Genomic DNA, 11,633 nt, shown 5'->3' on the forward strand with positions numbered 1-11,633 from the left:
CAGCTCGCTGGAGCTGTACATGCTGTCCACAGCATAGTTCAGCCTAGGAGATGATGCGGTGCCTTGGGAAACGGGAGAGAGCATCTGCCTCAGGGCTGCTGGCAGGCGTGCCCACTCTCACTTCTGCAGAGAGCTTAAGGAATGTGGAACAAGCTGCACTGGAGGATTTTACTGTGTAGCTTGAATAAACTGGTGAAGGGCAGCCTTCTGCTTCCAGCCAGGGCAAAGGTATCATAGCATCATAGTATCATTCAGGGTTGGAAGGGACCACAAGGGTCATCTAGTTCCAACCCCCCTGCCATGGGCAGGGACACCCCACACTAGATCAGTCTGGCCAGAGCCAAAAAATATTCATCCAGCCTGGTCTTAAACACCCCCAGGGACGGGGCCTCGACCACCTCCCTGGACAACCCATTCCAGGGCTTCACCACTCTCATGGGGAAGAACTTCCTCCTCACATCTAGCCTGAATAGAATAGAATAAACCAGGTTGGAAGAGACCTTCAAGATCATCACGTCCAACCTATCACCCAACACCACCTAATCAACTAACCCATGCAACCAAGCACCCTGTCAAGTCTCCTCCTGAACACCTCCAGGGATGGTGACTCCACCACCTCCCCAGGCAGCACATTCCAATGGGCAATCACTCTCTCCGTGTAAAACTTCCTCCTGACCTCCAGCCTGAACTTCCCCTGGCGCAGCCTGAGACTGTGTCCTCTTGTTCTCGTGCTGGCTGCCTGGGAGAAGAGACCAACCTCTGCCTGTTTACAACCCCCCTTCAGGTAGTTGTAGAGAGCAATAAGGTCACCCCTGAGTCTCCTCTTCTCCAGGCTAAGCAACCCCAGCTCCCTCAGCCTCTCCTCACAGGGCTGTGCTCCAAACCCCTCACCAACTTTGTTGCCCTTCTCTGGACACCTTCCAGCAAGTCAACCTCCTTCCTAAACTGAGGGGCCCAGAACTGGACACAGGACTCAAGGTGTGGCCTAACCAGTGCAGTGTACAGGGGCAGAATGACCTCCCTGCTCCTGCTGGCCACACTCTTCCTGATGCAGGCCAGGATGCCATTGGCCCTCTTGGCTGCCTGGGCACACTGCAGGCTCATGTTCATCCTACCATCAACCAGCACCCCCAGGTCCCTCTCTGCCTGGCTGCTCTCAGCCACTCTGACCCCAGCCTGTAGCTCTGCCTGGGGTTGTTGTGGCCAATGTGCAGAACCCAGCACTTGGATGCGTTAAATCTCATGCCGTTGGACTCTGCCCATCTGTCCAGCCTGTCGAGGTCTCTCTGCAAAGCCTCTCTACCCTCTAGCAGATCAACTCCTGTCCCCAGCTTGGTGTCATCAGCAAATTTACTGATGATAGACTCTCCCCGCCTCCAGCTTCATTCCATTCCCCCTAGTCCTATCACTCCCTGAGATCCTGAGCAGTCCCTCCCCAGCCTTCCTGTAGCCCCCTTCAGATCCTGGAAGGCCACAATGAGGTCACCTGGGAGCCTTCTCTTCTGCAGACTGAACAGCCCCAACTCCTTCAGTCTGTCCTCACAGGAGAGGTGCTCCAGTCCTCTGATCATCCTTGTGGTATTGGGCCTGACTCAGCCCCCACTTTCACCCTTCTACATCTAGAGCAGTTCCACCAAAGTGCTGACACTCTTGCATTCTCCTCTCAGAGAAGGGAGGACATGGCAGAGCTCACTTTTTCAACTTTCTGCCTCCACACTGCCCTGCTTGAATCTAAGTAATAATAAGTAACTAATACAAGTTTCAGCTTGAACTGAAGCTGCTGTATTTTGATCCCTTTCCACTGGCTAATGTGCTGCCCCAGTAAGCACCAGTTCTGATATCATGTACAGAGGAGGAAACTTGGTTGAGTCATCGACCCTGGAGGCGTTCAAGGGGAGATTGGACGTGGCACTCGGTGCCATGGTCTAGTCATGGGGTCTGTGGTGATAGGTTGGACTCGATGATCCTCGAGGTCCTTTCCAACCTAAGTGATACTGTGATACTGTGATACTGTGAGTTTTACTCAGCTCTGAAGCTGAGGACAGATGATCTTGAAGGTCTTTTCCAACCTGGTTATTTCTATTCTATATTCTATCCTATTACCTTTCCATGAGTGCCAGCCAGGGGTAAAACAGCTTCCATGTGCAACACAGAAGGAATAGCAGAAGCAGACTGTGAAATTTACAGCACAAGGAGGCTGTCTTTCCCTGCTGCTCTTTTTCCCTCCTGCCTAGTAGTGTGTAACATCCCAGTATTACAAAGAGCAATTTATCCTAGATCATATATCAAAGTATAACTCTGAGTGGGCAACATCAGTGTCATGGGTGGAGTTGAATCTGGTTCCTGGGGGGAAGGAGGGTAGTGAGAGTGGGCTGTGTCCCTGCACCCAGGGCAGCCAGGATGTCTGATGGTCCATCGACACAGATGTGTCCAGTCAGCCACTGCCAGACCCCACTGTTGTTGGAGAAACCACAGAAGAGTTGGCCACAGTGAAAGCAAACCATGGCATTTGCCTTTCACTGCCTGCTAATCATCAGTGTTAGCATTCCTCGTGAGATTGCTGTTCCTCAAGTGTCAGAGGGCAGGCTGCTCGTTTTTAGGATCCTTCTAAAATGTGAAGCTGTTAACCTCTTTGTTCCCAGTGCACTAACAGCTTTTCTACCAGGTATCATGGTTCCCAGAGCACCAGCTTGCCAAACGGGCTTTGGCAGGAATGGGAACAGGAAAATGTCCTACCTGCTTTAAAGAGCCAAACTTGAAGCTGATAATGCAGGCAGTGCCCCAGCAGAACTGGTTTCACCTCTCCCTGTCTATCTGCAAGTCAGATTAAGAGGAGAGTTTAAGTAATGGATATTCCCAGGAATGTTGTGTTCCCACAGTCTTGTTTTCTTGCCTCTAGGTTGTTGTGAGTCCTGATTTACACACTACTTTGGTCCTCTTATGCCTTCACTGAGCATCCTTAGAGTCTCACTATCAAAGTCCTTTAGCTATGCCCATCATGCAGCTCGACTCTCACACGGGGCCAAGAAGTGTGTCACCTCCTGCTGAGAGTGAATACCTTGACAAGCCAGCTCTGCTTTTGCTGGCAGCAATGATAGTGCACATTTTCTTAAAGGCTCAGAACAGATCTTAGAAGTATGAACCAGAACAGACCATCTGGAGGCCAGATCTCCTACAGACCCTGCTATTAAAGAGCAGAGTTATACCATTTCTGAGGAGCTTGTCTCCCACCTTGGACATGCATGAGTGCATGAAGAGAGTGCTTGTAGTTCCCAGATTCAGTTCCTCCTTACAGCCAGTCACTTTTCATTGCTTCCTCTTGCACCACATTTTGGCAAAGGCCTATTGAAACTGGTTTGCCCTGCAGCTGTGCTGAGTAGTCCTGCTTTAGACTCATAGAATCAACAAGGGTGGAAAAGACCTCAAAGATCATCAAGTCCAACCTGTCACCACAGACCTCATGACTAGACCATGGCACCAAGTGCCACATCCAATCCCCTCTTGAACCCCTCCAGGGATGGGGACTCCACCACCTCCCTGGGCAGCACATTCCAATGGCTAACAACTCTCTCTGGGAAGAACTTTCTCCTCACCTCCAGCCTAAACTTCCCCTGGCACAGCTTGAGACTGTGTCCTCTTGTTCTGGTGCTGCTTGCCTGGGAGAAGAGACCAACCTCTGCCTGGCTACAACCTCCCTTCAGGTAGTTGTAGAGAGCAATGAGGTCTCCCCTGAGTCTCCTCTTCTCCAGGCTAAGCAACCCCAGCTCCCTCAGCCTCTCCTCACAGGGCTGTGCTCCAGACCCCTCCCCAGCTTTGTTGCCCTTCTCTGGACACCTTCAAGTCTCTCAATGTCCTTCTTAAACTGAGGGGCCCAGAACTGGACACAGGACTCAAGGTGTGGCCTAACCAATGCAGAGCACAGGGCACAATGACTTCCCTGCTCCTGCTGGCCACACTGTTCCTGATGCAGGCCAGGATGCCATTGGCCTTCTTGGCCACCTGGGCACACTGCTGGCTCATGTTTAGGCAGCTGTTAATCAGCACCCCCAGGTCCCTCTCTGTTTGGCAGCTCTCAGCCACTCTGACCCCAGCCTGTAGCTCTGCATGGGGTTGCCGTGGCCAAAGTGCAGCCCCTGGCACTTGGACTTGTTGAATGCCATCCTGTTGGACTCTGCCCATCTGTCCAGTTGGTCAAGGTCCCTCTGCAGAGCCTTTCCACCCTCTAACAGATCAACTCCTGCCCCCAGCTTCGTGTCATCAGCAAATTTACTGATGATGGACTCAATGCCCTCATCCAGATCATCAATGAAGATGTTAAAGAGCACATGGCCCAGCACTGATCCCTGGGCACACCACTGGTGCCTGGCTGCCAGCTGGCTGTGGCACCATTCACCACCACTCTCTGGGCTCAGGCTCCAGCCAGTTCCTAACCCAGCTCAGAGTGCTGCTGTCCCAGCCAGGGGCTGACAGCTTAGACAGCAGTTTGCTGTGGGGGATGGTGTCAGAGGCCTTGCTGCAGTCCAGGCAGACCACATCCACAGCCTGCCCCACATCCACCAGGCAGTCACCTGGGCATAGAAGGAGATCAGGTTGGTCAGGCAGGACCTGTCCTTCCTAAATCCATGCTGGCTGGGCCTGATCCCTTGGCCATCCTGTAAGTGCTGTGTGATTGCACTCAGGATGACCTGTTCCATGATCTTGCCTGGCACTGAGGTCAGGCTGCCAGGCCTGGAGTTTCCAGGTTCCTCCATCCAACCTTTCTTGTGGATGGGGACCACCTTGGCCAGTTTCAGTCACCTGGGACCTCTCCAGTGAGCCAGGACTGGAGGAAAATGATGGAGAGCGGCTTGGCAGCTCACCTGCCAGCTCTCTCAGCACCCTAGGATGGATCCCATCCGGTCCCATGGACTTGTGAGTGTCCAAGTGGCTCAGCAGGTCCTGAACTTATTCCTCATGGATTTCCGGGGCACCACACTGCTCCCCGACCCCATCGCCCAGCTCAGGAGGCCACTCGTCCTGAACTCCTCCTGCCTTGCTGTTAAACATTGAGGCAAAGAAGGTGTTCAGGACCTCAGCCTTTTTCTCCTCTTCAGTCACCGTGTTCCCCTCCAGGTCCAATAAGGAGTGCAGGTGCTTCCTGCCCTCTTTTTAGCATGACTGTATTTATGAAACTGCTTTTTATTCACAGCAGTGTTCAGCTTCAGTTCCAACTGGGCCTTTGCCTCTCTAATTTTTCTCCTACATGATCTAACAACTTCCTTAAACATATCATGAGTTGCCTCCTCCCCTTTCCAAAGGCAATACAGCCTCTTTTATTCCCTTAATCCCTTCAGGAGCTGCTTGCTCATCCAGGCCCAGAGCCTTCCCCACCAGCTCATCTTTCGGCACATGGGCACAGCCAGTTCCTGTGCCTTCAAGAGCTCCTCTTTGAAGCAGGTCCAACTGTCCTGGATCCCTTGGTTCTTGAGGGCTGCTACCCAGGGGACTTTGCGAATAAGCTGCTTGAACAAGCTGCAGTCTGCCCTCCAGCAGTCCAAGGTGAGGGTTCTGTTACTGCTCCTCCCTATCCCCTGCATATTGACAGCTCCACTATCTCATGATTCTGACCAGCTAATCCTGGCTCCTAACTCACAAAATACTTCTGTCTTGGTGCCTCAAAAGAGACCCATGTAACACTCCAGGCTTGGGGAAGTGTCTGGAAAACTGTCCAGCAGATAAAGACCCGGGGGTGTTGATAAACATCCAGCTGAATACGAGCCAATGTGTGCCCAGGTGGCCAAGGAAGCCAACAGCATCCTGGCCTGTATCAGGAATAGTGTGAGCAGCGGGCCACTGAAGTGATAGTTCCTCATGGCCACACCTTGAGTCCAGGGTTCAGTTTTGGGGCCCTCTCTAGAAGGGGGTCTGACTGTTTATGGCATTGATATCATTATTTGCAAATACTTGGAAAATTATATTGGTGCTGAAAGCATCTTCATTGACTCCAAAGCTGCAAGCCATGGGCTTTATGGTACTGGTTCTGCTGTGTTCCTGACCTTTCTCCCTCTCCTATCGCTGGATGCTGCATACATCAAACACTGTTAATGGCTTGAAATGTTAAGGGTACATTATGATTTGAAATGATGAAGGAATGGCAAGTGTCTAAAGTGGTTTGGGGGCTGGGGATCACCCTGATGTCATGGCAGGGCCAAACAGCCCCAGCACAAATCCAGACAGACTCTGAAGTGTCTAGACCTGGTCCCACTCTCCCCACTCCTTCCTGCAGAAAGCCAGGGGAACACAGGAAAAGGAACAAAGGGGACAGGACCAAGTGTGTCTGGCAGACAACCTGTATCTGGGGTAAGGGCAGGTGTGCTGGCCACAGCCTGGCAGAGCCCCTTCCCATTGGGTAATTATGTCCTGGTTTCATGCCCTGTTGGTCCACTCAGTCTTGGGCAAGATTTATATACAGGCTGATTTCTAGTTGCCTGAGCCTTGCTGTGGCCTTGCTCGAGCCTTCCTTTGGCCTTGCTCGAGCCTTGCTTTTGCCTTGCTCGAGCCTTGCTTTGGCCTTGCTCGAGCCTTGCTTTTGCCTTGCTTGAGCCTTGCTGTGGCCTTGCTCGAGCCTTCCTTTTGCCTTTCTCAAGCCTTGCTTTGGCCTTTCTCAAGCCTTGCTTTGGCCTTTCTCAAGCCTTGCTTTTGCCTTGCTCAAGCCTTGCTTTTGCCTTGCTCAAGCCTTGCTTTTGCCTTGCTCAAGCCTTGCTTTTGCCTTGCTCAAGCCTTGCTTTTGCCTTGCTCAAGCCTTGCATGCTTCAACCTGCTTGGACCTTGTCTGGCTTGAAGTTGCCTCGAGTTGCATTGCCTCCAGTGCCTGGCCCAGAGCCTGGGATAAAGCCAGGAGTCTACACTGCAAGCCATGAGAGAAGCCATGAGCTTAGGAGTCAGAGCCAAGTCTGCATCCCCTTGTGACCAGGATTGTGCTGTGCCTCAGTTTCCCCAGGACAAAGCCAGCACCCGTCGCTGCAGCATCGTTAACAGCCTGCTGTCTGCTGGAGCCAGACAGCCGTCGAGACCGCCTGGCCTTCCTGCCGGCACCCTGCCCTGCCTGGTGCATGGGAGCAGCCCAAAGCCTCTAGTACACAGCAGCAGCACTCCCCTCCTTGGGTGGAATTATCTGTGAGCAGTTAATTCACTGCCTCTTTGGCACAACTGCTCTTGTTGAGTCTCCCCCCACTGTGGCCGATGCTGTTCCGCTCCCGGGGGGTTCTCTTTCTGTTCTGTTCCTCTTGGTTTGCATAAAATGGACAATTGTTACAGCTGCCCAAATCCTGCACATCCCATTGCAAGTATATTCTAACCATACATAGACCCTTTGGATAAGTGTTGGCAATTTTCACATTAATAAAAGGTGATTGATCTTTTGATTAACAGAGCCATGTAGTTTATAAACAAAGGAAATATTCTATCCTTTGACACCTGGCCTGCATGTAAGGCTAGAGGCTGTGGAGGGCAATGGAGAGACACCTGCTCTCCTGGAAGTGTATTCCTGAAAGAAACTTGGCAAACATGAAAGTCCTGTTGAAAAGTCTGGTAGGAGTAGCAGGAGCAGGGAAGTCATTCTGCCCCTGTACTCAGCACTGTTTAGACCACACCTTGAGTCCTGTGTCCAGTTCTGGGCCCCTCAGTTTAGGAAGGACATTGAGAGACTTGAAGGTGTCCAGAGAAGGGCAACAAGGCTGGGGAGAGGCCTTGAGCACAGCCCTGTGAGGAGAGGCTGAGGGAGCTGGGGTTGCTTAGCCTGGAGAAGAGGAGGCTCAGGGGAGACCTCATTGCTCTCTACAACTCCCTGAAGGGAGGTTTTAGCCAGGAAAGGGTTGGTCTCTTTTGCCAGGCAAGCAGCACCAGAACAAGAGGACACAGTCTCAAGCTGTGCCAGGGGAGGTTTAGACTCGAGGTGAGAAGAAAGATCGTCACTGAGAGTCATTCACCATTGGAATGTGCTGCCCAGGGAGGTGGTGGAGTCCCCATTCCTGGAGGTGTTGAAGAGGGGATTGGATGTGGCACTTGGTGCCATGGTCTGGTCATGAGGTCTGTGGTGACAGGTTGGACTTGATCCCTGAGGTCTCTTCCAACCTTGGCGAATCTGTGATACTGTGATACTGTAATTGAAACTCAAGGAGAGATGTGCTGTTTAAACTGCATCAGCAGTTCAGATTCATGGCCTTTACATTCTAAAACTCTACTTGTATCAAAGCAAGAAACTAGTCTGATACAACTAGTGAAGGAGAAGGCTTTCTCCTTAGTTCCAGGCAACTCATATTTTGCTACACCATGAATATGGGGGCTGGGAACTAGATGATCCTTGAGGTCCCTTCCAACCCTAACAATTCTATGATTCTATGATTCTATCTTTTTATCCAGTTAGAGCTCACTTCTGCTGGAAAAAGGGAGCAGGATGGAGGCTATTTCTGATCAGAAGCAAGCTCACAAGTTTTGGAGCTTGTCACTTTGCTCTCTGCACCCATGATGCATTTGAATGAGGAGGGCAGGTATTTTCTTTACAAAATAGGAATTTCCACTTTAGCTTAGAGCTAGACTTTCCTCTGGCAGAAACTGAAGCCTGACACCCTCACAAAAAGACTGATGGGTTGTAAACCAGAGTCTCTTGCTTCCATATGGGGAAGGGCTCAAGTTCTTCCTCCACCAGCCAGTATCACAGTATCACTAAGCTTAACTACACCTGTTTATGATTGTTACATGGCTAATCATCACAGAGAGCTACATTCACAGTATCACAGTCTCACAGTATCACCAAGGTTGGAAGAGACCTCGAGGATCATCAAGTCCAACCTGTCACCACAGACCTCATGACTAGACCGTGGCACCAAGTGCCACATCCAATCCCCTCTTGAACACCTCCAGGGATGGTTACTCCACCACCTCCCTGGGCAGCACATTCCAATGGCAAATGACTCTCTCAGTGAAGAACTTTCTCCTCACTTAGAGTCTAAACCTCCCCTGGTGCAGCTTGAGACTGTGTCCTCTTGTTCTGGTGCTGGTTGCCTGGGAGAAGAGACCAACCCCTTCCTGGATACAACCACCTCCCAGGTAGTTGTAGAAGGCAATGAGGTCTCCCCTGAGCCTCCTCTCCTCCAGGCTAAACAACCCCAGCTCCCTCAGCCTCTCCTCATAGGGCTTGTGCTCAGCTTGCAAAGACTGTTGGAAGTCATCTTCACTTACCTGGTATGAGTCCTTTTCAGCTGGCAGAACAGGGTTGGAGGAATGCCACTTAACTGGTGGAGGGGAATTACCTTCCCCTTTGCATCTGTCCCACTTCTTGCTGTGTACAGAGGATAATGTTCAGAGGAGCAGAGCATCTGCAGCACTTGCTGGCTCCCTGTAGATTGGTGTGTCCCAGATACTTTGAAAACTGTATCATAAATGAGTGTTTTCTTTCCCTAGCCAGAAGGTGTTAAAACAGCCTACTCTGTTATTGGAGCTCAGGGACAGTTTTGGAATGCTCCTGCACATTACTCAGAGAAGGCACAAAGGATGTGAAGAGCCCACTAAGGGTAGGTACCAACTATTGAACTACAAGACCTTGATGAGAAGACAGGAAGTGTAGCTCTGCTTTTACTGAAAGAGAATGGACAGAGGCATCCTTCATCTTAAAAAATCACATCTCTGTGCTATGATTCAAATCCTGAACCTGCAGAGGGACAGGTGATAACTGCCTTCTGGCCTCATTTCTCCCCCTGTATACATGTCTGTTCTGAGTCTGCAGTATTATAATATTTAAGGGCTCAGGTCCAGCCAGCATGGATTTAGGAAGGGCAGGTCCTGCCTCTCCAACCTGATCTCCTTCTATGCCCAGGTGACTGCCTGCTGGATGTGGGGCAGGCTGTGGATGTGGTCTGCCTGGACTTCAGCAAGGCCTTTGACACCATCCCCCACAGCAAACTGCTGGCTAAGCTGTCAGCCCCTGGCTTGGACAGCAGCACTCTGAGCTGGGTTAGGAACTGGCTGGAGGCTGAGCCCAGAGAGTGGTGGTGAATGGTGCCACAGCCAGCTGGCAGCCAGGCACCAGTGGTGTGCCCAGGGATCAGAGCTGGGCCCCATCCTCTTTAACATCTTCATTGATGATCTGGATGAGGGCATTGAGTCAGTCATCAGCAAGTTTGCAGATGACACCAAGCTGGGAGCAGATGTTGGTCAGTTAGAGGACAGAAGGGCTCTGCAGAGGGACCTCAACCGACTGGACAGATGGGCAGAGTCCAATGGGATGGCATTCAACAAGTCCAAGTGCCAGGGGCTGCACTTTGGCTACAACAACCCCATGCAGAGCTACAGGCTGGGGTCAGAGTGGCTGAGAGCTGCCAAAGAGAGAGGGACCTGGGGGTGCTGATTGACAGCTGCCTAAACATGAGCCAGCAGTGTGCCCAGGGGGCCAAGAAGGCCAATGGCATCCTGGCCTGCATCAGGAACAGTGTGGCCAGCAGGAGCAGGGAAGTCATTGTGCCCTGTACTCTGCATTGGTTAGGCCACACCTTGAGTCCTGTGTCCAGTTCTGGGCCCCTCAGTTGAAGAAGGACATTGAGAGACTTGAAGGTGTCCAGAGAAGGGCAACAAGGCTGGGGAGAGGCCTTGAGCACAGCCCTGTGAGGAGAGGCTGAGGGAGCTGGGGTTGCTTAGCCTGGAGAAGAGGAGGCTCAGCGGTGACCTCATTGCTCTCTACAACTACCTGAAAGGAGGTTGTAGCCAGGTGAGGGTTGTTCTCTTCTCCCAGGCAAGCAGCACCAGAACAAGAGGATACAGTCTCAAGCTGTGCCAGGGGAACTTTAGACTCACGGTGAGGAGAAAGTTCTTCACCAAGCGAGTCATTCATCATTGGAATGTGCTGCCCAGGGAGGTGGTGGAGTCCCCATCCCTGGAGGTGTTCAAGAGGGGATTGGATGTGGCACTTGGTGCCATGGTCTAGTCATGAGGTCTGTGGTGACAGGTTGGACTCGAAGATATTTGAGGTCTCTTCCAACCTTGGTGATACTGTGACACTGTGGTTACTCTGCTTTCAAAGATCACAACTCTTCAGTTCTTTGCCTGGTTACAAGTCCCAGTCCTACAGAGACCTCCTGTTTCCTGTGGATTGCCAATCTGACACTGCCTTGACACTCTTATCCCAAGTGCCTGAAGTGAAATTGTTACTCAGCAAGGACAAGGGTAGGGGGCTGCACCTAGGGAGGCATAACTCCATGTGTTAGTACAGGTTAAGGGTTGACCTGCTGGAAAGAAGCTCTGTGGAAAAAGACCCGGGAATAGGCTGACCATGAGCCACGCAGTGTGCCCTTGTAGCTAAGGAGGCAAATGACATCCTGGGGTGTATCAAGAAGAGTCTGTTAAGCACATTGAGGGAGATTATCCTCTCCCTTTACTCTGCCATGGTGAGGCCTCATCTGGAGTGCTGTGTCCAGCTCTAGGCTCCCTGACTCAAGGACAAGGAACTGCTAGAGCAGGTACATCAAAGAGCTATGAAGATGATTAGGGGACAGAAGCATCTCTCTGATGAAGAAAGGCTGAGGGACTTGGGACTTTGTAGCCTAGACAGAAGACTAAGAGGGATGTTTCAAAATGTTCAGTTATTCATCAACAGGGCTGCA

This window comes from Melanerpes formicivorus, unplaced genomic scaffold (assembly GCF_026170545.1).
Source record: "Melanerpes formicivorus ecotype bairdi unplaced genomic scaffold, bMelFor1.0.p_v2 SCAF_96, whole genome shotgun sequence".
Taxonomy (NCBI): domain Eukaryota; kingdom Metazoa; phylum Chordata; class Aves; order Piciformes; family Picidae; genus Melanerpes; species Melanerpes formicivorus.